The following is a 27,331-nucleotide window of genomic DNA, read 5'->3' as shown; positions in this document are numbered from 1 at the left end:
CCTTTGGCACCTATCCCTTAGGTTTGCCATCACTGACATAGACAAATCCAAATACAAGGTGATTTTGATGGGGAGTGACTAGGAAAAGATTCATGTGAAGAGATTTATTATAACTAAAAAATCACAGTCAGACCTCCCAGTTCCCCTTCCCTCTTCCCCAAGGTGAATTTATTTAGATCAGCAACAATAACTGGTGTTTATGAAGGGCTTCAAGGTTTATAATTTTATGCTAGAGACAATAGGGAGCCACTAGGATTTATTAAGGAGGAGGATGACATATGGCAGCAATAGTGTGAAGTTTCTAAAATGAAAGGGAGAAGCTAAGGGATACCCTCAACAGGGGCAGGTGGTAGTGAATCCAAATTCCAGACATGGCCATTCTTGATTTGCCATTCATATATGAGAGATCTGAAAGCCATTATAGGTAAGTCAAGGACTGCCTGCAAATGGATTCTTCAAAAAAATGTATTGATATATTTTGTTTTTATATTATTAACATTTCTTAATTGCACCCTCTCAGTGATAGCCTTTTTAAAAATAATGTAAAAACATTAAACAAAACTCAAATCCAGTAATCTTACCTAAAAGTGTATGCAGTGATGGAAGGGAAAGTGAAAGAATTGGAAGGGTGAGAGAGTGTGTGGGTGGCAGAGGGTGGATGAGGGGAGACAATAAATAAATCTCCACCAGAAGCTCTATTAAGTGAATTAGAAAGCTTTGAGAGCATCTAAACCATGGGTCAGCAACGTATGACTCTCAAGCCATATATGGCTCTTTTGAGGGCCAGATATGGCTCTTTCTGCAGGAGCCATAAAGTCAATTTTTTTCAGGCGCTGTTATAGGAGCTCGCACTGTGAGCACTGTACGGCTCTCATGAAATTACATTTTAAAAAATGTGGCGTTTATGGCTCTCATGGCCAAAAAGGCTGCCGACCCCTGATCTAAACCTACTGATTTGTATATTTTCTTAGCTACCAGTGTTCAGCTATTGAGATTCATTTTATTTTTCTTTTTGCACTTGTTCATCATAAGATGCCATCTGTCCTAAAACTTATTTCTTAGCTCTTCCACCTTAGTTCTCCTATTCTCAGCTTCCAGGTTTTCTTTTCCTTTTATTTTTTCATTTGGTCCTGCTTTCCCAGACCCATAGGAATTAAGCATGCTTCATTTGTCCCGCCAACTTTGTACCTTCAGGGAGAGCCTCGCCCTCATTCTGAGTATTTGCTGGGGTTGCAGACATACAATCCCTGCTATTATTCAGCCATGGAGTTGGTGCTTCATCTGAATGGGCCATGCTCTCCCAGCATATGAGACATGAATGTGCAGCTGCGATATATTTGGCTGCCTCTTCCCTGCTCCAACCAGTTAATGACTTAAGGATCCTGGAAGTCAAAGCTGGGGGCTTTGACTGCCGTTGCTTTGGAGGTGTTTCTTCTGCATGTCTGCAAAGGAGCACTGTCAGGGGAGAGAGGTAGTCTACTCTTTCCTTTGACCTAAATGTTAACCACACCCACATGAAGTAAGTAATGACATTTCTATTACAGATAATTATCTCCTGTCTTGCCCTAAATCCCAGGGAAAAATATAATTAGACACCTTGACCTCTTGGTGTTAGAATAGTTTGGAGAAAAGGACAGAGATTCAACAATTTACTCACAAATGCCATTTATAAAACAAAAACAAAATGATCTTTCAATAGCCAACCTCATTTCAACATCTGTATCTTTGCTCATACTACCCTTCCTTCTCACAGAACTTTACTAGTATGGAATGAAAAAACGCACATGAAAAGGATGCTATACTGCTCACTAGCTGTGTGATCTTGGGAAAGTCACATAACTTCATTAAGCCTCAATTTCTTCTTCAGGAGTTTGAAGCAGATGCATTTCAGCAGGCAACCTTGAATATCCCTTTCTAGTTAAAGTTCTGTGTTCTTGTGATCTTACAAAATCTGAGCCTATAACCAAGCTCGAGTCAACCCAAAGCTTTTCTTAATACTCCATTTCCGATAATTTCTCTCATCAAATAACTCAATTACTTTTAGCCTGTAGAATGAGCATTGGCATTTAGCTATATTTTGATTTGTATTTGTTTCCTGTCATTCATGATGCCCTACTGTGGTACCTTCAGGTAATGGACAGTCCAGTGATGGACAACCCAGGTTCTTTATCAACACTTCCCCATAACAAAAGAAAAGTATAGAAGGTTTAATGATATATTCAGACAATAGTCACAAAGGATAGGACAGGCAAGAGGGGCCTGAGATCTACATCATGGAGGGAACATTTATGTCAGAAAGATTACAGTTCTATCTAAATTTTTTTAATATATTTTCTCCTAGGTTAGCTCTGTTAGTCCTCTCCAGTGTTTACTGTTAGGGAATAGAAGTAGAATAATTATAACCCACAAAAATTAATATTGCACATATATTTTTCTGGGTTTTACCTTTGTCTAAGGCAATATTCCCACCCAAGAGGATAAAAGAAAGCATTTGAATAACCGGGTTGAATCTGTTGTAGAGTGAATTATATATCAGGTATGAGTAGTACTAAGTGGACATGATTTCTTATGACTGAAATTCAGTGACTAACTGGCAGGTGTCATTCTATTACATCAACAGCCAATGAAAAAATGAATATCATGACAATGTGAACAGCCCTGGAATCACCCGTCCTCTCCTTTCCTCTTGGATGAGGATACTACCTCATGATTAAGATCCAGTCCAATCTGTGGACCACTCATTATTGATAGAGTATACATATTTGGCGGTTATTTTCTAATAGAAACTAGAAAATTTACATGTTCGTGGCTTCAAAATCACCTTGGGCACTTAACAGATCTTTAATGGGTCAAAGGCAAGACAACAAGAATTTATGATTCTTTTTACATGTTTCTTCCTGGCAGTTTAGGCATTATTAAAATGTTCTGAAAAAGCAGAATTGTATTTTTCCTTCTTTGCTCAGCCTGTTTTCCCTTTGCACTTCACTCAGTGAGGCCCATAAAATGAGCCTGTGCAGGTTCCTATTAACTGTGGTCAGTTTTAATTTCTGGTTCTCATGCACCAGAACAATGCTGATGTGTTGGGTTCCCAACAACCGTGAGGAAAATGCCACAAAACAATTTTTTAGATTTGTTGGATTAAAAGAAAATGCAGCCTACGATTTTAACAGCAAAATGTAATTCAACAACTCCACTGCGAAGAGGTCAGATTCCATCTCCATACATAACTCCTCTGACCTCAATGACCTATCACCAATATCCACCAAAGTGCCATTGCCTTTGGTCACTTAATGTGCCTTCCTCTCATTTCCATCTCACTCATAAACAAGTAACTCTAGAGATGACCTTCACTGAGTTTACCTGTAAAGAAAGGAGAATAGACTAGATTCTAAGTTACCAGAGACTAGGAACTGCCTTTTTCATACAGAGTCAGCCAAATTTGCATTCCCAAGGTATATATAGTTTCTATGATTTCAGTTCTAATAATTTGTCTTACTGCTGTAATCTGCCTGAAGTCAGAGAGTTGAGGAGAGTGGCCCAAGATCACATGCCTAAAACTATCATCAAAGCAGATACTCTAGAATTCAGAGGCTCTGATTCCTAAACCAATGTGCATACATATACATACATGCAGCACATATATGTATATGTATGTATAAGGAATTTAATGAAGGGAGAAATAGAGAGGAAGTGATAAAGGAGAACTAGATATATGATTATGGATCTCTATTACAAATGGCATGCTTTGAAATATGTAATAAATAAAATATTATATCCAAAGTGATCTTATTTGGCATAATTTTCACTAAAACATAGATCACAATGGCATTGGATCTGGTTTTCCCCCAACTGTGCTTGTTTTACAGATTATTTTATTCTTGGTTTCCAGTGATCATAATTCTATCTTTAGTTTTGTTTCTGGCTAAATAAAATGACATGCTTGTCAGAGAACTTGGTGAGAAGTACTCGAGAAATAAAACATCACAAAGATATTGATTGGCACATTAAAAAACCTCAATTTTGATCATTTTTAAGCCAGCAAACATCATTATGCAACAACTAGATACTAAGAAACATTACTTAGAACAGAACAAATATAATCGGTACTTTCTGGAATAGAGTAATTAAAATAACCTTTATTGGCACAGTCACAATGTTCCTATCCATAAATGTCTATGGAAAGGATTTGAATTCGGTAAAAAAAATTAGAAGAAAAAAGAAAAGAAGGAAGGAAATATTTGTCAGATGCTTTAAAACCCTTTGTTTTGTATTTGCTGTCATCATCATCACTTAGCACTCTGGGTCCAATGATTTAGTCTATAATGAAAAAAAAATACTCTGCCAACAGCTCTTCACAAATGAGAATTCTTGCCCATGGGGTACTGTATTAGTAGTGGTGAGACATTTGCAACCAAACAGTCATTAACAAAATCAGGTAATTTCTACTGTGGTGAACAAAGTAATGCCAAACCTGCTAGCTGTCTAGATTTTTGGCTGCCTAATAAATCTTTCTTTTGTGCAGCACTGTGAATGTTGGCTCCTGGTCCATTTTACATCAGTCTTAAGTGGGATGACAAGCATTGACCCCAAAATCTTCACTTCCAAGAACGGAACTTTTTTGGGAAATGGTTTAGAAATGCTCTAGTCATCTGCACATGTCTTTTTTGTTGTTGCTGTTGTTTGTCCTATTTTCACATGTTTCTGAATTTCCCATGATTATTTGCAAATGGAAACAATTGAAGATGGAAACAATATTCTAATAACATCATAATCTCAAACCGGAGCAAAAGCACCTGGAAATCTCAATTTTATGGGTTTGGCCAATGATTTACAATTTAGAAGTTCAAGGTCTCAGGTGAGGTCCAAATAAATATCTCAATCCTTTGATACATATGCCTGGCTTCTTAGGACTTTACTAATAGGGAATACTGATTCCATTCCATTTTCTTCCAGGAGGTAAAGGATGGCTAACTACTACTTTGTTCCACCTTTAAACTTCAAGTCTACGTGGCCTCTTGGAGGCGAGAATTATTATGGGACTGTGGTCCATTCAATTTACATGAAGGAAGAATCTCATCAGGAGACACATAGGCTCCATTATAATGATAACTGGGGTGAGTTTACACCTGCATTCCAAACTTCAGAAGCCTGAAATGAAGAAAGATAATCAGAAACAAAAGAAAAGACATAGTTTCCAATGATCAGGTTGCTCCTTCAATAAGAATTTTTATTTATACTCTCTTTCCTGAGAACAGTGTTCTTTAGTCAACAACTCTAAGCTTTGGCACAACCATACTAGTGAGTCGTTCGTGGCCACTTCTTCATCTTTAAAGACTGAACACTTGTCCATTGCTGGTGATTCACCTTACTGAATGACAAACTGCTACACCCAGATTTGACATTTTCACTTTCTGTGGCCTCAGGCAGGGTTACATTGGGTTAAAGAAAGAACTTAACAGTAAAAGTTATTCCTGAATCTTTTCAGCAGAGAGGATCCCAAACTGTTGGGCCCCACTTTGGTAGTTTCTTTGATGTGGTAGATGGCCCTAGAACACTTTTTTACCCCATGCCCTCCCAAGGTTGATCCACTAGCAAATAACTCCAGTCCAGAAAGGTGCTGCTTATTGGCGAGTTCTAGGCAAAGAAAAAAAAAAAGGCCCCTCCCTTAAGCTATTCCAACCTTGGCTTAGGAAGAACATGGAAAAGGAAAAAAAAAAGTTGGGTGTTTTTCTTCTTCTTTTTTATGTGTTCTGTCTTGTGGCGTCTTACTGCCAGAAGATATTGGAAAGCCCACAATGTGCAATGTGGAGCTTTAAAAATAAATCCTGTCATGGAGCAATCCAAGTGGCTTGCCATGAAAATGAAAGTCTCCAAGTTTGCCAAAGCTGAACAAATCTGAAATCAAGCCTACCTAATATCCATGGCAAATGTGAAAGAGACAAGGAAAAGAGAACAGAAGGGCAGTGGGGGTTGGGGGAGAAAGACTCTACAATGGCACCAGAATAATGACCAAATAGGCTGGATGAAGACCAAGACGAGTCAGAAGGGTGTACCTTATACTAGTCATTACCATGGCAAGGGTTGTATTGTACCAAGGGTGGAGTATGTCTGATGAGACATGTAAATGAAGCAGAATGGTTGAAAGGAAAGAGCACTTGGCTAAGAGTAAAGAGATCTGGGTTCTAGTCTCATTGTTGCCAATAACTTTCTATGAGACCTGGGACAAATCATTTAATCTTTCTGGGTCTCTGTTTCCTCATTTTGAAAATAAAGAGATGTTGCTACACAACATCTAATGTATCTCTTATCTCTTCAATTCTAAATCACCTAAACATTTTTCAGTTTTTTAGGGAACATTTTTTTTCTCTTTTAGGGAGTATTTTGTCTTTGTTTTTGTTGTTGTTTATTTACTTCATTTGTGTCTGACTCTTCATGACTTTATTTGGGGTTTTCTTGGCAAAAGATACTGGAGTAGTTTGCCATTTCCTTCTCCAGCTAATTTTACAAATGAGAAAACTAAGACAACTGGATAAAATGACTTATTCAAGGTCACATAGCTAGTCAGTATCTGAGGCCATATTTGGACTCAGGAAGATGAGTTTTCCTGCTTCTAGGCCCAGCACTCCATACACTGTGGCAGCTACATGCCCATTGTTATCCCTACTTCACTGATAAAAAATGTATATTAAAAGACTAGCTAATCTCATCTAAGTCATGGGAAGCTTTAGAAACTGGGTCCACAGACTTTTTCTAAAGTTCTGTGTCTATTTATTGAATGAAGAAATATAACATAATTGATGTGTCATTCCCAAGATATCATCAAATCGATGACATTTTCTGTCTAAAAATTTATAAACCATTCAGATAACTATTTTCTCAAATACCTGTAGGAAACTAGAGCCATGTGTAATGAGCTTTATATGATGTGGGAAAGATGACATCTCTACTTTATTTCTAGTATGAGGGAATGATATGTCTTTTTAAAGGCTATTTGCTACTGATTGCTATTCAGTTTAGCTATAGCATAAAACGGGGCCAAATTGACAATTTCCTGCTGAAACAAGTTTTGCCACTCCACGCCCAGGGTTTTCCCCAAAACATTGGCTAAAATAACAGGTGAGTGTCTAGTACAAAGTGTTTCCAAAAAGTGCAAACTGTGTCCAGTCAGCTGGACAGACTATTGCTGGATCTTTAGGTGTGTTCACTATATTTAATTCATCGTCTCTCACTCTCTCTAATAAAATCCTACTTGGATGAGAAGTGTCAATGAAGCAGCATGATTTAGAGGAAAAAAATAACATGGACCAGAAGTCAGTGACCTCGATTCTCAAAGATTTCACCAACAGAGCAAAACTCTGGGAAGTTCTACCAAGTAAGAAAGGCTTTAGGCACAGGTCTGGTCACAAGCTGTATCTTCTCAACTTGGATTCTATTTGGAGAGACAATACATGAAAATACTCTACTGGATTACAGGGATTGATATATGTATCAGTGAAGGGATTATCCATACTAATGAATCTATGGATCTTTAAAATAAGTGAAAAATATGTTTGTTATCTCTCATACCTCAAAGTTTTTATATTTATCACCAGAATCTACCAATGACCTAGAAATTACAAATTTAAAAATCCCAGGACTATCACAGTCAAATTCCAGAAATCCCAAGTCAAGGCAAAAAAACTGCAAGCAATCAGGAAAAAGAAATAGTTTAAATATTGTGGAACCACAATCAGGATTACACAGGACTTAGAATTTTCTACATTAAAGAATCAGAAGGCATTGAATATGATATTCCACAAGGCGAAGAATCTAGTTCTACAACCAAAAATCACTTACCTAGAAAATTGAGTATAATACTCCAGGGCAAGAAAGGAATATTTAATGAATAGAGAAATTCAAGGCATTCTTGATAAAATGGACAGACAAAAATTCAATGATCAAATTTGATATTCAAAAGTAACAGAAAAAAATAAACAGAAAAAAAAACTCAAGGAAATCAGTGGGGTTAAAATAATCACAACCCTGCATGGGAAAGTAGTAACTAGAATACCTAAAATTTCTATAGTATAAGAGATACCTAAAGTACTCAATATATTTAAAGCAATTAAGGGAAACAAAGGGGCTAAACTGATTACATTCCTTGCATAGGAAAGTGACAACTAGAATACTTAAGATACTTATGGTACATAGATATATTTAAGAGATTTTTAAGTTAAGCAAGGGAAACACTGGGGTGATAACTAAGATGTTTAAGTTATCTATGATATTTGAATTACCCATGATAACTGAAGTATTTAGGATGCTTAAAGTACTGAAGATACTTAAAAACTTCATCATTATTATAGCAATGAATAGGAGCATATATAGATAGAAAGCAGAGAATAAGTTGAATATAATGGGGTATTATCTTTCAAAATCAAGGAAGGAAAGATGGAAGGAAGGAAGGAAGGAAGGAAGGAAGGAAGGAAGGAAGGAAGGAAGGAAGGAAAGTTTATTAAAGAGGAGGCATTCTGCTTTGGGAGGAGGATTAGCTACCATGCTCTTTGTGGTGGCAAAAAATTGGAAAATAAGGGGATGCCCTTCAATAGGGGAATGGCTGAACAAATTGTGGTATCTGTTGGTGATGGAATTCTATTGTGATTAAAAAGAATAATGAACTGGAAAAATTCCATGTGAACTGGAACAACCTCCAAGAATTGATGCAGAGTGAAATGAACAGAACCTTATACACAGAGACTGATACACTATAGCACAATCTAATGTGATACTTTTATACTAACAGCAATGCAATGATCCAGGAAAATCCAGAGGAACTTGTCAGAAAGTACACTGTGGGAGCAGAAACACAGAAGAAAAACATGATTGACCACATGGTTTGATGGGGATATGATTAGGGTTTTCTAATATTTAAAATTAAATTATGAGACTGCTAATAGCTTTAGTAGCTTTATTACATCAAAATAGTGATAGTAAAGAGAGCAAAATGTAGGAAAGAGATAAAGAGTTGATTAGTTTACTATCCTATATACCATTTGATGGATTGAAGCTCACCACTGACAGGGAGTCCCTCCAGGTTCCAATCTTCCTCCAGAACAGTCAGACAGAGCCAGAGAGAGGCTTGGTTTCACCTTATACGCGGTTTTCTCCAACCATTAGCTCTCCCATGTCACATCTTAGAAACCAATCATAGTTCCTTAATTTGTCTGGCACCACCAAGGGGGAAAGTGCCTGTGGGATCAGTTCATTGGTTTTGACTTCCTTTCTCTGAGGGCCTTTCTATCCCTGCACATCTCAATAGTAAACAACCTCCAAAGTGCTGATTGATTACATCAAAACAAAGCAACATAATTGGGGGAGGAGTTTCCTTCCTACAGTTTTGACTCTAAAAGATCACTCTATTGCAAATATAGATAATATGGAAATAGGTTTTAAACAATGATGCATGTATAACCCAGTGGAATTGCTTGTCAGTTCCAGGAGGGGGGAGGGAAAGAACATGAATCATGTAGCCATGGAAAAATATTCTAAAATAAATAAATTATTTTTAAAACAAATAAAATGAAGAATGATATTTTTCAATCTACATTTGAAATCTTCTGATCTTTCTAAAATGGTGGTAGATAACTTTTGTCGTGAGTCCCTTGAAGTTGTCTTGAATCCTTGCTTTATTGATAATAATTAAATAATTCACTGTTCATCAGATTATTGTTGTTAACTGTATAAAACATTCTTCTAATTCTACTCACTTCACTTTACTTCATATAAGTTTTTCAAGATTTTTTTATTATCTTATTTGCCATTTTTTATGGCCCAACAGTATTCTATTAAAAGCTTACACTATAACTTGTTCTATTAAAAGCTTACACTATAACTTGTTCAGTCATTCTCCAAATCTCTTTAGTTTCCAGTGCTTTGCCACCATACAAAGAGCTGCTATAAATAATTTTGTGCAAGCAAATTTGTTCCCACTATCTTTAGTATCTTTAAGATACAGACCTAGTAGTGGTATTGCTGGATCAAAGAGTATGCACAGTTTGATTGCCTTTGGGGCATAGTTCCAGATTGTTCTCCAGAATAGTTTTATCACTTCACAGGTCCACCAACAGTGTATTAGTGCTCCAATTTTTCTACATTCCCTCCAACATCTATCATTTTCCTTGTTTTATGAGTCAGTCTGCTCAGTATGTGGTGGCACCGCAGATTTGTTTTCACTTGTGTTTCTCTGATTAATAGTAATATCTGTAGTATTTCTCATATGAGTAAGGTTGTTTTCATTACTTCATCAGAGAATTGCCTATTTATATTATTTGACCATTTTCAATTGAAGAAAGCTGTAAAGGGTTTTAAGCAGATGATAAGGGTTGTGGTATAAAAATTCTAAATACATTTCTAAAAGAATACTTGGTTCAGAAGTGTAATATTTGTAGTTCTGTACAGGCAAGTGTTCCTAGGGTCAATGTATAGGTTGTTCTGCATCTTGGATAAGAAGCCTAAGGGACTTGATAAAAATTTCTCTTCTCCCAATTCATAGGGAACCTGGAATTTCCTGAAAGAAAAAAAGAAGAGGCACTTCACTGGAACAAAGGAAATATGAAGTATCTGAGATAATGAAATAGAGGATGGGAGAAAACATTTATTATTATGGGGGCATCTGGAAGAGTGCTCTAAAGAGGAGGAAGGTAGGGAAAAGAACAATTGTACACTTAGAGTTTAAAAATAGATTTTCAGCTTTCACTGAAGGATGGGGGCTAGATTCTTTGAAGAGAAAGTTGATAATACAAGGTGGCCAGCAGAAACCTTTTGCTTCTGTAATTTCTAACGGTCACAAAAAGTCAGTTAAACATCTTGGAACCTTCAGAAAGTCAGTTAGAACTTAAAGCTATAGGGGTGAAGTTCCAACGAATGGGGCTTTTGCCTTCTGGCTTTCGCTGTGGCTGGAGGCTTTTGCTTTTGCTTAGCCTGTTGGCTTAGGCCTTTCAGCTTGGCTTTAACATAATTACTTTGGCCTTGGCCTGTGCTTATCTTGTCTTGGGGAGATTTAAACCTATGTCATTTTTCTCTGGACCTCTCCCTGATCTCTCCATCCATATCCCTCCCCTTCCCCTGAATTTCCTGTGGGTCCTGGGGGGAAGGGAGGGCTTGGTGATTGAACATTGTGGGTTTTAGTTTCTTTAGATAAGTAGAGTATCCTCAAATAAGTTACTGCTAGATTTAATAAGGACTTTACTTGAAAGGCAGTCAAATCTCCCAACTGGGAGAACAGGCTCTCTCAGTCAAACCTTTTCACAACCCATCCCCCACCATCATCCCTCTCTCTAGCTTCAGTTAGAAATCCTGAACCTCTTCCCTCTGACTAACCTGAGATAAATAAATCCCCTTGTTACCTACTCAAAGCCTCTGGTGAATCATTGTATCAAAGATTGAGGCAAGGGCTAAAGAGGGAAGGACTCATTTTCTTTTATTTCTTAAAAGAATTGGGGACATCCATCTTGGCAGGAAGTACCTACCCAAGACTTCCTCCAGCCATCAATTTGACTGGCAGGGAGGGGCCCTATCCATACCTCCCTCAAGAAACTTTAGAAACTAACAAGAGAAACCCACCAGCCAAACCTAAACATTTCTTACTGGCCCTAGTTTCCTCCCTGCATTCTCTATCTCAAGTCTCTGGGAATAAATCTGTTTGAGCTGCCCTCTCCTACATACCCCATTTTCTTTATCTCCTACATACCTTCCTGTACCTTCTTTCCTCCTCCAATCACCTTATAATCACCGAATATCCCCTTTATCCTTCCTCACACCCAAATTGCCTCATTGACCCACTCATATTACCTTATTTACTTCTTGATAACAGAGTTTAAAAATAGATTTTCAGCTTTCACTGAAGGATGGGGGCTAGATTCTTTGAAGAGAAAGTTGGTAAAGACACAGAAACTAAAAAGTGAGAGATCCTCCAGTAGAGATCAGAAGTATAGCAGTAGTGATTTTCTCTTCTAGAAGATTGAGACAGCAATTTGTTGTTGGCATAACAATAGAGTGGTCTGTAATCTTCCCAGGGGATATAGCTAAGACATCACTGAGAATGTCCCAAGATGGATCAAAATAGGAGGCATACATCTTTTAGTGAAGCATATAAAAATAAATTACACTGACAGAATATATATTCTTTTTAAAAAAAGCATTGTTGGAGGTAGTTTGGTGGCTCAAGGGATTGAAAATTTAGATCCATAAGAATACTGACTAGTTAAAACATTGGGACAGATATTCTTAAATATTTAATCAAAATATTTTAATTTTATATCACCTACATTACTTAGTAAATGTTTCCATCCATTTACTCCCAGAGAACACATGTTTACAATTAAGAATATAAAAGTGGAGAAGAGTTTATCAAATTGAATCAACATATCAAAAAAAAAAACAAAAAACTACTCATGTTATCTATAGTGATCCACTTTCCAGGGTTGTGATTGTAAATGTAAACAACTGGTGTTCCAAAATTGCATGAGACACTAAGATTTAATCAGTACTATAAAAAGTTTTTCAATCACTGCCTTAAGTCTAGACAATCAATAAAATAATAAATCAAGCTCTGATTTGTAGTATTTGTCCATTCCTGATGTATATATTATAATACCAATTAATCAGCTCTCACACAGATGGCATAAGCTGACTCCTGCACATCCCTGTCCCAACCACTTATTACCTTCTCTTAAAAGTTCCCTTCTAACAATGTTTGGGGGGGGGGCACAAGTTAGGTCATTTAGGCAGCCAAAAATCAGGTTATAATTTTCCAGAATTCTCTGCCGACTTTTTGTTATTCTTTCCATTTACATAGTTGCAGTCATTATTTATATTGTTTTTCCTATTTCTGCTTATTTCATTTTCTATCAATTTATATGTCTTTCCCTGCTTCACTGAAACTATCATATCCATCATGTCCTATAGCATAGTAATATTCCATTACATATTTGTACCATAACTTATTTAGCTATTCCTCTACCAATGAGCAGCTATTTTGATTCTTGTCCTTTGCTACTATAAAAATCTAGCAATAAATATCATATATATATGTATATATATATATGACTTTTCTTTTTGTTATTTATTTCCCTTTGATATGTGCTTATCAGCAATACCGCTAGGCAGAAGGATATGGATATTTTAGTCACTTTCCTTGATTTTTTTTTTCCAAATTGCTTTACAAAAGAACTAGTTTATAGCTCCCCCAGCAGGGAATTAGCAAGTCTATTTTTCCACTCTGACTCCTCCCCTATTTTGTCATTTGCCAGCTCACTGTGTGAGGAGAATCTTTGGAGTTATTTTGATATGGATTTTTCATAATAATAATTTAGAACACTATTTCATATGTGTTAATTTATGATTCTTTTTTAAAGTATGTCTTTTGAATACTTATATATATATGTATATATATATATTTTTATCCTGGGACTCCATTCTAGGAGCATAGGGCCACAACCAGTAGGCAATGGGTTTTTGCTTTTATTTTTAACACTGGTTATCTACATGTCTTAGATATTATACATATATGTCTGATATTTGTTAGAAAACTATTAGGAATAGGGAAGTAATAGACACTCTCTCTTTTTTCCTTAATTAGGCCTTATTTGACATATTGTGTTTACTCTATGTATGTGTCTATGTCATATGAGGATCATATTAAGGAACTACAATGTTAAGCCTGATAAAGAGAAGATTCATAGGAAAGATAGTAGCTTTCTTGAATTAATTGAAGAATTGTTACATAAAGGAAGGATTAGATGTTAAATTTGGTAGAACCAGAAGCAACAGGTAAAGAGATAAAAATTGGAGCTGTCCAAAGTAGAATATTTTGCCTTATGTGGTGTGGAGTTTCCCATCTTGGATGTCTTCAAGGAGAAGCTAAATGACTACTTATTTGCCATATTATAGTGAGGATTCCTTTCATGAATGTGTTGAACTTGATAGCCACTGAGATCCATTCCAACTCTCAAATTTATAGATTTAGGAATTCTAATTTTTCTATGCTCCTTAAGACTTCTTCCATTATGAATCTTATAATATCTTTATTCAAAATGGACTTTATTGTGAAAAACGACATTCTACCTTCTACCCGTAATTCTTCACACAAACTATAACCCACATCTGGAATAATACCCTTTCTTATCTTCTCCTAGAATTTGTCTTTCTTCAAAGCCCAACTCCATTGTTAACTCCTTTTTTAAAACATTTCCACAATCTACTCGTTCTTTTCTTCTTCCTGATGGAATGTCATGGAAAATGAAAAATTAAACTGGATATTTTCCCTCTAATTTACACTTAAATATTTAAAATAACTAAATGATTATTAGTATTTTTCAATTTATATTCAATATCCTCTTGTCATATACATTTACCCCCACAGTTTTATTAACTGCCTGATATCCCTCAAGAACAGAAGTTGAAAAATATCATGTGAATATTTGCTTGCTCGTCCAGAGCAAAAGCTTTGAAGTTGTCATGCATTATCAACTTAATAATGTGTACTCTGAAGGGCCTATAATTATGAAGTTACACAGAATGCTCTAACAGAGCTCATATACCCATCTATTGTGCAAATATGCATGAAGAAAAGTTTTTAAAACCTATTATTTACTTAGTGGACTTCACTGATCCCTTATACAGGAAGGGAAAAAAAGTGATATGTGGGCATCTTATAAATAAGCCTTTGAGGAAAGTGAAGAAAGCTATGTCTCTTGGGTTACATTGGTATTGGGCAACGTCTTTGAAACTACTTGGTGAAGCATTATTGTGTAGTGTCTATGGATGTGGTCTGGTAAACTTATTATATTCTGTATTACACATTACAAATACCTCCATTTCTGATTTTAAAGTATATATATTAATCATCTTAATATTAGTCATTCTAATATTTACTGGCCCCATGATTACCCCCTCTCTACTCATAAATCTTTCTCTAGAACACTAAACTCTGAAGCAATCAGAGCCAAAGGGTAGGGGTGGGGGTGGGGGGAATTGGGCCAAGAGCAGTTGGGAAGACAAATTTGACAGCACATGTATAAAAACTAAACATATGGCATAAACATTGCCTTGGCAAGTGCATTCTAGAAAGAAAACCATGACAAATTTTCAGAACAAGAGAAGGCCAGGCACCCAATGTGCCCATTAGAGACTCCATGAGATAATTATCAACAATGTTTGAGTACCAGATACAGATCACTACAAAATTGTTATTCCTGGTTCATATTTGTAAGTTTCCCACAATATAGAAACTTAGAAAGAAGTAGTTCATTTGGTCATTACCACTGGTATGGATTTTTTTTTCATAACACGGCATTTAACTTGAAGAATTTCTGAAAACAAAGACCTAAGAAAATGTCGGGCAGCATATAGATTTAGTAAGGGAAAATTACTTTATGGTACTTCCCAATGACCTTATATTTCAAAATGTTTCTAAAGTTAAAACTTCTTTCAGGCCTTGTTTGAAATTCTGGATCCTTCTGGAAAATTCTTTTTTTCTGGATGTTCTCTGATACATTTGGTTGTCAGTGATAGTGATTATTTATGTTTGCTGTTATTTGTAGTTTTAAAAGTACTTATGGTAAAGGAACTAACAAATAAACTTAAGTACTGAAGTGTCAAAAATAGAATTTTATAAATGAAGAATACTCTGGTCATTGTTTTGTTCAATTATTCTAGGAGGAAGGCTGAGATAAAATATAATTAAAGTTCAGTACCACAAAATATTTACTGGGAAAAACTAAACAAGAAACAAAAGTACAAAATATTCATGTCCTCAAGCTGGGGATTTACTTTTCCTTATTCCACTTTTATAACTGAGAAAGTAGTCTTAAACTTAATGTAGTTGCAAGAAAGTATTCATTCTTCTTCCCACTCACCTTCCAAAATATGGCACAGCCAATGGACAGATCACTCTATCTCAGATTCCTTCAATTCACTGCTGCACCAGATTAAGTAGGTCACTTGGGGTTTCAATCTCTCCCACAATCTGCTATTCAAAAATTCTGGCATGGCTTCCAGTTCTTGGACCAATGGTGTTTTCCTGAATTTTTAAAGCTTACAAGGTTGTAGTCTAGGCTGCTCTGTCTCCAGTACTCCTTCATATAAGGCAGAAATACATAGACACAACAGAGGCTAAAGTAACAGAATAACTATGCACTCACTCCTTTAGAGGTTCAAGGAGATCAGAGAGAAAGAGACAGAGATAGGACAGAGAAGAGGGCAATCTCTTGCATTGGTTATGACTTTTGAATGGATCCTCAGTTCTGCCTCTGTAACCAAAGGAAAAGTATCATTTAAATTTAGTACTATCATATATATGTACATATATATATATATATATATATATTTAAAGAACATAGATAAATAAAAGAACATGCCACTATATATTGTGAACAGATGGATTCTATCCTAAGCAGTGGTTTAAACTGAAAAACATAAATAGGTTTAATGGAAGCTTCACTGATTCTTCATCCAAAATGGCTTTTTAAAAGACATTAGAAATACTTGAAAAGTGCAAACTCCTAGATGTAGATTGCATTAAGCAGGCAGACAAGAAACATTTATATAATATACACTTATACTATAACTATGCATGCTCTGAAATAGAGAGCAAATGTTCCAAAGTAAATTATTGCATTTCCAGAAGCAAACTCACCAAGCTTCCCTACATGGTTTGTCAGTAGACAGAACAGGCTAAATATGTTTTGAGGATGGAGCTCCTATTGCCCATCTCATTATATTATCATCTTAAGCAAGACAGAACAGTGATAAATAACTAAATTGCTAAACCACATTTGAACAAAGGAGGGAGGGGTTAGAACTAAACAAATCTGTAGTCAGAATGCTTAATCTGGGAAATATGTATTTGAATTAAAGTTTTGTAGTAAAAAGGATTTGAGAACCCATTGAATCTCAATCCTTCATTATACAAATAAAGAAATCAGGATCACTAAGCTAGTTAGCAGCAGGGTTTAACTCTAGATCTTCATAATTATAAGTTCCAGTTCCTTATCTACTATATCATTTTGCTTCTCCATTTATTTAGTTTAATACAACTCTAAGAAAAAGAATGAGTATAGACAATATTTTCTCTGACATGCAAGTGGAAATTCCCAAACAGTTTAGCATTTTAATAGAGATGAAATTGTAAAAATATATCTCTTATGATTCAATCAATCAAATTGTTTTCAAATTAGTCCCATATATTAGAGATATCTTTTCTCCATACACTTGTTGAAATACAATTCTGTAAACAATCATCTTCCCTTCACTTGCTTGTTAGTCAGAGTCACTCAATAACATATTCAGTAGCTTTTATGCACCAGGCTCTGTGCTAAATACTGTGGATTCAAGGAAAGGCAAATAAATTCCATTCTTTTATGGAGCTTACAGTTTAATGGTGAAGACAACATGCCAACAATTACAGTATTTGAAAACAAGCTATATAAAGGGTTAAATGAAGATCATCAACAAAGGGAAGCTATTAGATTTTTTTAAAAAATGGGAAGGACATCCCATAAAAGATGAAATTTTAGCTAGGACTTGAATAACAAATTTGATCATACCACTATTTAGTTATTATTGTTATATGCACTTACTTATAATGGAATCTCTGTGAATGAGGCAAATATAAATGTAGGCTCTAAGTGACTTTCTAGTCTAGTTTCTAAGTGAATCATTCACAGCAATCTAGATCTTCCAATCTAAATAAATATTTCTAGATATGCAGCTTATCTCTATGATTCTACACTATAAAACTTGCCCTATTACCAAGTTGAGTAGTTGCATCCCCCAAAAAACCTGAAGACTTTAACAAAGAATCCAAACTGAAAACAATCTAAGCCTATGGAAAGGATCAAAATGAGACTGCCACTTTCTAGCAATGCCAGCTATGGTAAAGTCACAAAAAAAAATTCAACTCCAATATACCTCAACACTTAGTCCTTCAGAGAATTTGCTGAAGGAATCTCCTGTATTAAAAGAAATTTTTGTAAGATTTCCCTTTTGTCCTTTTCTTTACCAGCTGATGAGGTGGGGTGAGAGGGAAAAGACCAATCCCTAGCCGCAACAATTCTGAAACTGGCTCTTTAAAAGTCTTTGAGTTTCTATTTGGCTAACTTGATTATTTCTTGACTGTTTTCATAAATCACATGGCCAGTGAATTTTGAATCCTATGAATTAAGATTGTGACTTTGGAAGGATCCATAAGATAGGGACTCAAGAGCATATGTTAGGAGAATTTATAGTATTTTTAGTAGTCTGTGAACATATTGCAAACTATATATTGGGTGATTAATGAGTGGGGTCCCACTCAAATACACCATAGTAAGCATAAAGGGTAAGTAGGGCTGGGAGGAGGCTACCCTTAGTCCCTTCTAGTGTCAATACAAAATACTACATTCTTCTCAGCTGGCTACATAATTGCCTAATCATGTGATATCCTGGGCTCAGTAGTAACATATTATAGAAGAAAGATCCTGGAGCAGGTCCATACACAGAATAATCCCTACCCAAACCCATCACCACAAATGTTTTTACAATTAAAATATTTAAGAAAATAGGATAATCTGTCCAAACAAATGTATATCAATCTAAAATCCTCATGCCTCTAAAATAAGTTGTGTTTTCATAATCATTTTTTTCTCACCAATCCAGCATTAATAATTGGTCTAAAAAAAAACAAATGACTGGCTCTTCTGATGGTTTCTTTGAGGAATAGTTGGTCTGAAAGTAAATTAAAAGACATGTTTTAGGGAGAACTTTTCACTCATGACTGTAACTTAACTAAAAAGTCTGGTTCAGAGGCTTGAATAAGATTTTTTTTTCTCATAGTTCCTACAAATGAGAAAATCATAGAACGTTAGACCTTAAAGTAGTTGACACATCATCTAATTTAACCCTTGTGTTTTACAGATAAACTAAATCTTAGAGAGATTAAATGACTTGACCAAGGTCAAATGTACAATGCTACCGCTCTTGTTCCAGTTCCTTGAACACAATATATCCTAACTTTAGCCCAGTCTTTTCCCTCAATCATGTTAAGTATTTCTCAAGACAAGCCAGGAAATAACTCTTCTGCTTTCTTGATTTTACTGGGGAGTCATAGGAGAAATATCAGAGATAACTCTTGAGCTGTCTTTGAACACCAGGTCCAATTTATATGCCATATGGTACAATTGACTATTGACATTGCCTTTGGGAGTCCTAGTGTTCTCCAAATCTGGGTAAATTATCCCTGAGCCAAAATCTTGACAGAATTTAGTTCATATCAACACTCTGAGAAATGCTGCTGAACCTCTGAAAGGTAGATCCTTTTAAACTTTTGGCTTTAGAAAAAACAATGATCTTAAAACCCTCACAGGCCACATGGCAGAAGGCTGAACAGTCAAGCTGAAACTGAATTCTTGAAAATGAGAACATCTAATTCATTTTGATTTTGTTTTAGTTCCATGATTTCAAATATGTTAAACTTTTTTAAAGCATTTAAGAAGCATTTTTTAAAAAGTAGAAGTCAAATGAAATCTAGTAGTCAGGGCTAAAAATTCATTACCTATCACAAGACATTGCTCTAGGGTCATGTGACTTTATAACCTTCATAAAATCACCTCATTTTCTTGTGTAATAATTATACCATATATAATATTCTTGTATAACTATGATTCATAGGAGACTACTCTCTCTGAAAAATCACCTACAGGGCAATGAAGAGGTGTATGGTGCATCTGAGTAGTCTGTGGCATATTACAAATGAGGAACTGTGAAGGAGAACCGGATTATGATACGTGTTGCCCATGCATGTTATATACATGGACATGGATTGTCTAAATGCAGCTCATTATAGGAGGCATTAGAACCTCTATCTGGACTTTTATCTACCTCTCCCTTTGGGGACTGATTCCTTACTTGAGGAGAATAGCATAAAGGGCCATGAGAATAGTTATTCTCTTTCCTAGTTTCTAATATGAGTACTGGACTAGAATGATAACCGTCTCCCTAAAAACTGCTGGTACATAAATCAAAACCAAAAGTTACATTGCTTATCACACTGGAGTTGGAGGAAAGGGGGAGTTGCTCCAAGTTTACGTATACCCATTTGGTCCCTTCTAAACATTGGTTATACAAAAGTGAATAATAAATAAACTCATTTGTCCGAGCAGATGACAAATGGAAATGGAAGATATAATGCCAAATAGAAAACATAAGAAAAGACATGAGTGAATAAACTCTTTAAATGGAAGCAAGTTGGTTTCTTAGCGCAATAAAGCAAGTGACTGATCTCAATCAAGGGGGAAATTCCCCAAAGTCTTTACAGAGGCAAGTGGAAAATTAGAGATATGTTGAGGAGCCAGTTTTTCCTATGTGTCTGCAATATCTAAGGTTTCTCTTTTTCTCTATGTCTATCTCTGTGTCTATCTCTGTGTCTATCTCTGTATCTCTCTCTCTCTCTTTCTCTCTCTCTCTCTCTTTCTCTCTCTTTCTCTCTCTCTCTCTCTCTCTCTTTCTCTCTCTCTCTCTCTCTCTCTCTCTCTCTCTCTCTCTCTCTCTCTATTTATCTATTTGTCATTTTCCACATTCTTCCTACTTGTCATGTGCCTCTCCCTGAAGAAAATCTATCTGATACCACCAGAGTTTCTCTCAAAGAAAAGAATGACTGCATCTCCTCTATAAGACTGCTAACTCTGCCCTTCACATAATGATTTAGCTGGGTATAAGCTTTTTCTCCATAAATTCATAGTTATGCTTAGGTAGCAATATGCAAAATGCCCCAGGTTAAATAAGAGTATAGCATGCAAAAGTAAAAAAAATATCATTAAGGAATTTCATTAACAAAACAGATCAGCTAGTCATATGGGAAAAGAGGGATAAATAGCACATATGTTCAACTGATATCTTTGAGACATCAAGAGAAAGCAAAGACTTCATATACTTGTTGAAAGGCATGCATAAGAGTGTCACAAGTTCTTTAAGAAGAGATGTTGTGATAGTCTATATAATTGATGATATCACAGTTCTGGTTGAGTGTCCAAATGATATCAGACTTTTCTTACAGATATATCTTAACTTGATGACTATACCACCTGCCACTCTCAAACACTAAAGAATTTTGACATTAGAAAAGAACCTAAAAAGGAAAATATTGCTGTATCAGATCAATGCTCTATCTAGAAATCACTATCACTCCTTCAAATTAGTGACAGGATCCACCTATAAGTTACTGATAGTATTCTTGTTATAATCAACACCTTCGGACTGTTTGTTTAATCCATAGGTAGTATAAAATGGGGTAAAGGGCAAAAATCTTCTCTTTGGGGCAAACAGCTTACTTTGATTTATTAAGATGGTTTTTGCTGATCTCTCAGCTCTTTATTTTGATCTTCCCTAATACTTTGCACTTCCAAGTCACAGCCACCAAAATCCCAGAAATGACTTCTATTCTGCCTACAACCTCTTGCCAGTCTTGAAACTCTATTTTAAACCTGTCTTACTTAAATGAAGTTTCCATCCAGGCCCTTCCTGGTCATCCTAAAACTATTGCCTTACAACATTCACTATAAATCAACATTCTCTTTTGACAGTGATGCCAAAGGATAATTTTTAGAAAAGTATGAAAACTATTTTCTCTTTTGACCTTAAAAGGCAAAAATACCTAACTTTTTTCTAACTGAATAAACTATAGATGTATCCCTGAATCATAGTTGATCTATTTGTGTGTTATTTGTATAACTATATGGGAAAATATTGTTATGCATCAATAGGATTACCCAAAAATGATAGGATATACACATACATATATGTTTTGTATGTGTATAAAGATATGATTTCATATGTAGATATAAATATATATTCAGATATATGCATATGTACCCAATGCATTCATATAGATTTGGTTAAATACATATTTGTGTGTACTGTATGCATATTTACATACATTTGTGTTCATCTATATGAGCATATATGTATATGCTCACTATATACCAATTATATATCTATGTGTGTATAAATAGATTGTGTGAGCTATGTATATACATGTTGTACATTTTCAGTATTTTAAAAGATCTATCATTCCATCATTTCCTAGTTTGGGTAATTCTACTGTGGCATTGATACATATTACAGTGAAGGTATGTCTGTATAGATATAGATGATATAAATACATTGCCCAGAAATCCTAATGCAGTGTTAAGTTTTAATAAAACTTTACATGACACTGAGACTTTTGGGATACTGTCTATCTTTGCAAATTGCATTAGTTGGATCACAAGTGGAAAGATGGATTTTAAAGTGGAAACAAAGTATACAACCAACTAAAATCTATGTATATATTATGTTTAACTACTTCAGTTTTATTATTCTGGTTCCTTTTTTTACAATCAGTCAAGTATTTATTAAGAATCTACTCTATGCCAATCACTGGTTTTGGGGCTAGTAATAAAGATATAAATTACTAAAGCAATATTTATTACTAAGAAGTTTTTCTGATGAGAGAGAAAAATACATGTAGAATAGCAATATGCCAAATAAAACAAAGGACATGAAATGAAAATAATTGCAAACTAGATAACTACAAGGTAGTTTGGGCAGGAGGGGCAATAGCACCTTGATATATCATGAACTACTTCACCTAGAAGATAATAATTGAATAGTGTCTTGAAGGACAAGATTCTAAGAAAGAGAGTGAATTCCAGGCATGGAACATGGCTAGTAGAAAGTTCTTAAAATAGGAAATGGGCTATAGTATATGAAAACAAAAAAAGGAAAAAAACCATCTTGGATTGATTACATAGTACAATTGCTTTTATGGTCTAGAAAAGTTTCTGGAAAAATTCTAAAACAGTCATCATCAGGACATCCAATTGATGGTATGATTTTTTAAGACTATATTTTCCCTCTTTGTGCCTTTGTACAAAAGAAATACATTCTGAACCCCTGCCTAGTAGATTGCCTATTTTCCTTCAAAAGATGGCTTACATTTTACCTTTTTAAAGATCATTTCTGAATCTGCAACACAACCCCTAACTACTATTGCTTTTATTCACAAAATAGTTTGTCTATTTGAATTTATTTTCTTCATATTAATATATATGTACTTGTATATGACCATCACCAGTGGAAGATAAACTCTTGAGAGTAGGGATTGTCTTATTTGTATCCTACAGCTGAACACATTGCCTAGCCTATAACAGATGTTTAATAAATGCTTTTTATTCAAAGGATTAAATTTAGCTTAATTAAATTATATGTTTGAAAAGACAGATATATATAATCCATTTTCCAGTACATATTGAAGCTTTACCATCTTAGTAAGAACTTCCAGAACTAAACTATGTTTTCTAGTCTTTGAGAATAACTCTCTCTGTCTCTCTCTCTCGCTCTCTCTCTCTCTCTCTCTATATATATATATATATGTATATGCATATGTATATATGTGTGTATACATATGTATGCATTTACATACATATATGCACATATACACATGCTTGTACACCATGTGTGTGTATATGCCTTTATTTTTATGAATATATGTGTATATAGAATGTATATATATATATATATATATAGAGAGAGAGAGAGAGAGAGAGAGAGAGAGACATACAAAAACACATACACTGTGCCAAGTACTTTATAGCTATTGTAGTTGATCCTCACAACAACTTGTAAGGTTGGTGTTATTTATTATCCCCATTTTACAGTTGAGGAAACCAAAACAAACAGAAGTTAAAGGACTCATGTAATCACATCATATAATAAGTGCTTGAGACCAGATTAAAATTCCTGTCTTGGGACATCCGTATGTGTATGTATATGTAACTCTATATGCATGCACACATACAAACATGCACATACATATATGCAAATATATATGTATACACACATATATAACATATGTGCTTGAGAGAGAAGCAACATGGTTTAATGAAAGAAAATTGGTCTTAAACAGGAAGACATGGTCAAGTCTTGCCTCTAACATGGCAAGTCACCTAACCACAAAGTCTCAAACAAGTGAGTGTCATCTGCATTGGTGGAGTTTCCTCTTTAGGAATTCTATATCAATAAACATGTAGTTCTAGTCCATAAAGGAGGGATTTGTGTAAAGAATTTCCATTCACTAATGGAGATTGGAAATGAGCAAATTCTTTGCAACTTCTAGTCTTACAGAGTTGCCTGGAACACAGAATATTAAGGGATTCAAAAATAGTCATACCTTCACTATATGCAAATGCTTCAAAACCAAACCTTTACTACTTCTATATTGAAATTGGAATGCTGCTATACAGCTTTCAGAACTGACCTTCTGCCATCATTAGTTATGTTACTGTGGGCAAGTAAATCACTCAACCTTTTTTTAAAAAGTATTATTGAGGAGGTAGATGGGTAGCTCAGTGTATTGAGATCCAGGCCTAGAGACAGGAGATCCTTGGTTCAAATCTGACCTCAGACACTTTGCAGCCGTGTGACCCTGGGCAAGTCACTTGACCCCCTGGCCTACCCTTACCACTCTTCTGCCTTGGAGCCAATGTACAGTATTGACTCCAAGAAAGAAGGTAAGGGTTTAAAAAAAAGTATTATTGAGACAGAAGGGAGGATCAGTGGAATAGACTTGGGGTAAGCAACCTCAGCCAGACAGTCTATGATAAACCCCAAGATCCCAGCTTTTAAGACAAAAATCAACTATTTGTCAAAAACTGCTGGGGAAAATTGGAAAACAGTATGGGAGAGATTAGGTTTAGATCAACATCTCACGCCCTACACCAAGATAAACTCAGAATGGGTGAATGACTTGAATATAAAGAAGGAAACTATAAATAAATTAGGAGAACATAGGATAGTATATTTGTCAGATCTTTGGGAAAGGAAAGATTTTAAGACCAAGCAAAGGTTAAAAAAATTACACAATGTAAAATAAATAATTTTATTACATTAAATTAAAAAAGGTTTTTACAAACAAAACCAATGCAACCAAAATTAGAAGGAAAGCAACAAATTGGAAAAAAAATCTTTAAACAAAAATCTCTGACAAAGGTCCAATTTCACAACTCTATAAGGAGCTAAATCAATTGTATAAAAAAATCAAGCTATTCTCCAACTGATAAATGGACAAGGGATATGAATAGGCCATTTTCAGATAAGGAAATCAAAACTATTAAATAAACACATGAAAAAGTGTTCTGAATCTCTAATAATTAGAGAAATGCAAATCAAAAGAACTCTGAGGTACCAACTCACACCTAGTAGATTGGCTAACATGACAGCAAAGGAAAGTAATAAATGTTGGAGGGGATGTGGCAAAATTGGGAAATTAACGCATTGCTGGTGGAACTGTGAATTGACCCAACCATTCTGGATGGCAATTTGGAACTACACCCAAAGGGTGCTAAAAAACTGCCTGACCTTTGATCCAGCCATACCACTGCATGCCCCAAAGAGCTCATAAGGAAAAAGACTTGTACAAAAATATTTATAGCTGTGCTCTTTGTGGTGGCAAAAAACTGGGAAATGAGGGTATGCCCGTCAATTAGGAATGAACAAATTGTGGTATCTATTCATGATGGAATACTATTGTGCTCAAAGGAATAATGAACTGGAGGAATTCCATGTGAACTGGAATGACCTCCAGGAATTGATGCAAAATGAAAGGAGCAGGACCAAGAAAACCTTATACGCAGAGACTGATACACTGTGGTACAATCAAACATAATGGACTTCTCTACTAGCAGCCATGCAATGATCCAGGACAATTCTGAGGGACTTATGAGAAAGAATGCTATCCACATCAAGAGGAAGATCTGTGGGAATAGAAACAGAGAAGAAAAACAACTGCTTGATCACATGGGTTGATGGGAATATGACTGGGGATGTAGACTCTAAACAATCACCCTAGTGCAAATATCAATAATATGGAAATAGGTATTGATCAGTGACACATATAAAACCCAGTGGAATTATGCATTGGATATGAGAGGGGGTTTGGGGTAGGGAAATGAAAGACTGTGAATCCTATAACAATGGGAAAATGTTCTAAATTAATTAAAGTTTTAAAAAATGTATTATTGATATATTTAAGAGTATATATTGCTTATTGTTTTAAAAAGTATTAGTGATGTATTTTTGTTAGTTACATCAAAATTCCCAAATAATTACCTTCCTCCCTTCCCATCCTAGCTCTGAATCAGTGTTCATAATACACTCACACATACTCATGCATATGCACATATGTATAACAGAGTTAATGCAGATTATGGCATGATATATCATATATATATATATATAATATTTGTTCGTGTATATTCCTCACCCAAATTCTTTTAAACTCTCCACCTTGCTTTCCTTTATAAATACATACAGGCAATCATTACACTGTACCTTGTCTATTCATGTTTGAAAGAAGGAATAAAAATCACTGCGGTACCTAAATAATTTCTTTCCCCCTGCCCCCAGCATACTGCATTCTTCACATGTGTGGAAAGTGGGAATATTCAGGAGGATGGCAGAGATGGAGAGAATTACATATAAATGCAATTTATGCATAGACCCATGTGGAAAAGTCCTTTTTTTCCTTTTTTACACATAAATAACATATGAATCCTTAAGAACTATGCAAAAAAATCTTTGCTAGATGATTTTATTACAACCAGAAGACATAGATTCTTTGTATACATTCAAACATACATTATAATATTTGCACCAGGAGGGAGACCTGTAGGGTTTTCAAATAGTTTACAGGAAATACAAGCATGAAACAGCTTTGAAACTCATCCCCTAAAATCTAAAAATACCTCTTACTCAAATCTTATTTGAGATTTGTGCTTATGTATTTATGTTCATAACAATAAGGTTATAATGCCAAACTAGGCATTTAGCTTGGAGGTACTAAGGGAAACATTTTTTTAAAAGGTAGATTAATACATAGAGCAGTCAGAGTAGCTTAAAAAAACCCAGCTATGCTTATCAAAAGGGTTTGAGTATGCAAGCTTTCACACAAGCTTTTCAATATGTTAAAATACCTAAGGGGAAAAAAGGCACCTTTCACCTTTTACATAAAGAGCCTCATTCAGTTTACATTCCTAGTGGCTTACCTTATTGGTTCATTTTTTTCCCTTGATCTATTTGCACATCATTGGAAATATTCTCATGTACTTAATTCCATACATCAGCTTTGCAAAATAACTACATTGGAGATGCAGTAAATCTTTCAAACAGCTCAAAGGTAAGATTGAAAGAGTCCATCTGAAAAATTACCCTTGAGGAAGCAGGGGAAAGAGGAGCCAAGAACAATAATGTGTATCACTGAAATGCCAGTGGGTACACTTAT

This window comes from Gracilinanus agilis, chromosome 2 (assembly GCF_016433145.1).
Source record: "Gracilinanus agilis isolate LMUSP501 chromosome 2, AgileGrace, whole genome shotgun sequence".
In the NCBI taxonomy this organism is placed as follows: domain Eukaryota; kingdom Metazoa; phylum Chordata; class Mammalia; order Didelphimorphia; family Didelphidae; genus Gracilinanus; species Gracilinanus agilis.
The sequence above is the reverse complement of the archived record's forward strand: the minus strand, read 5'-3'. Positions refer to the sequence as shown.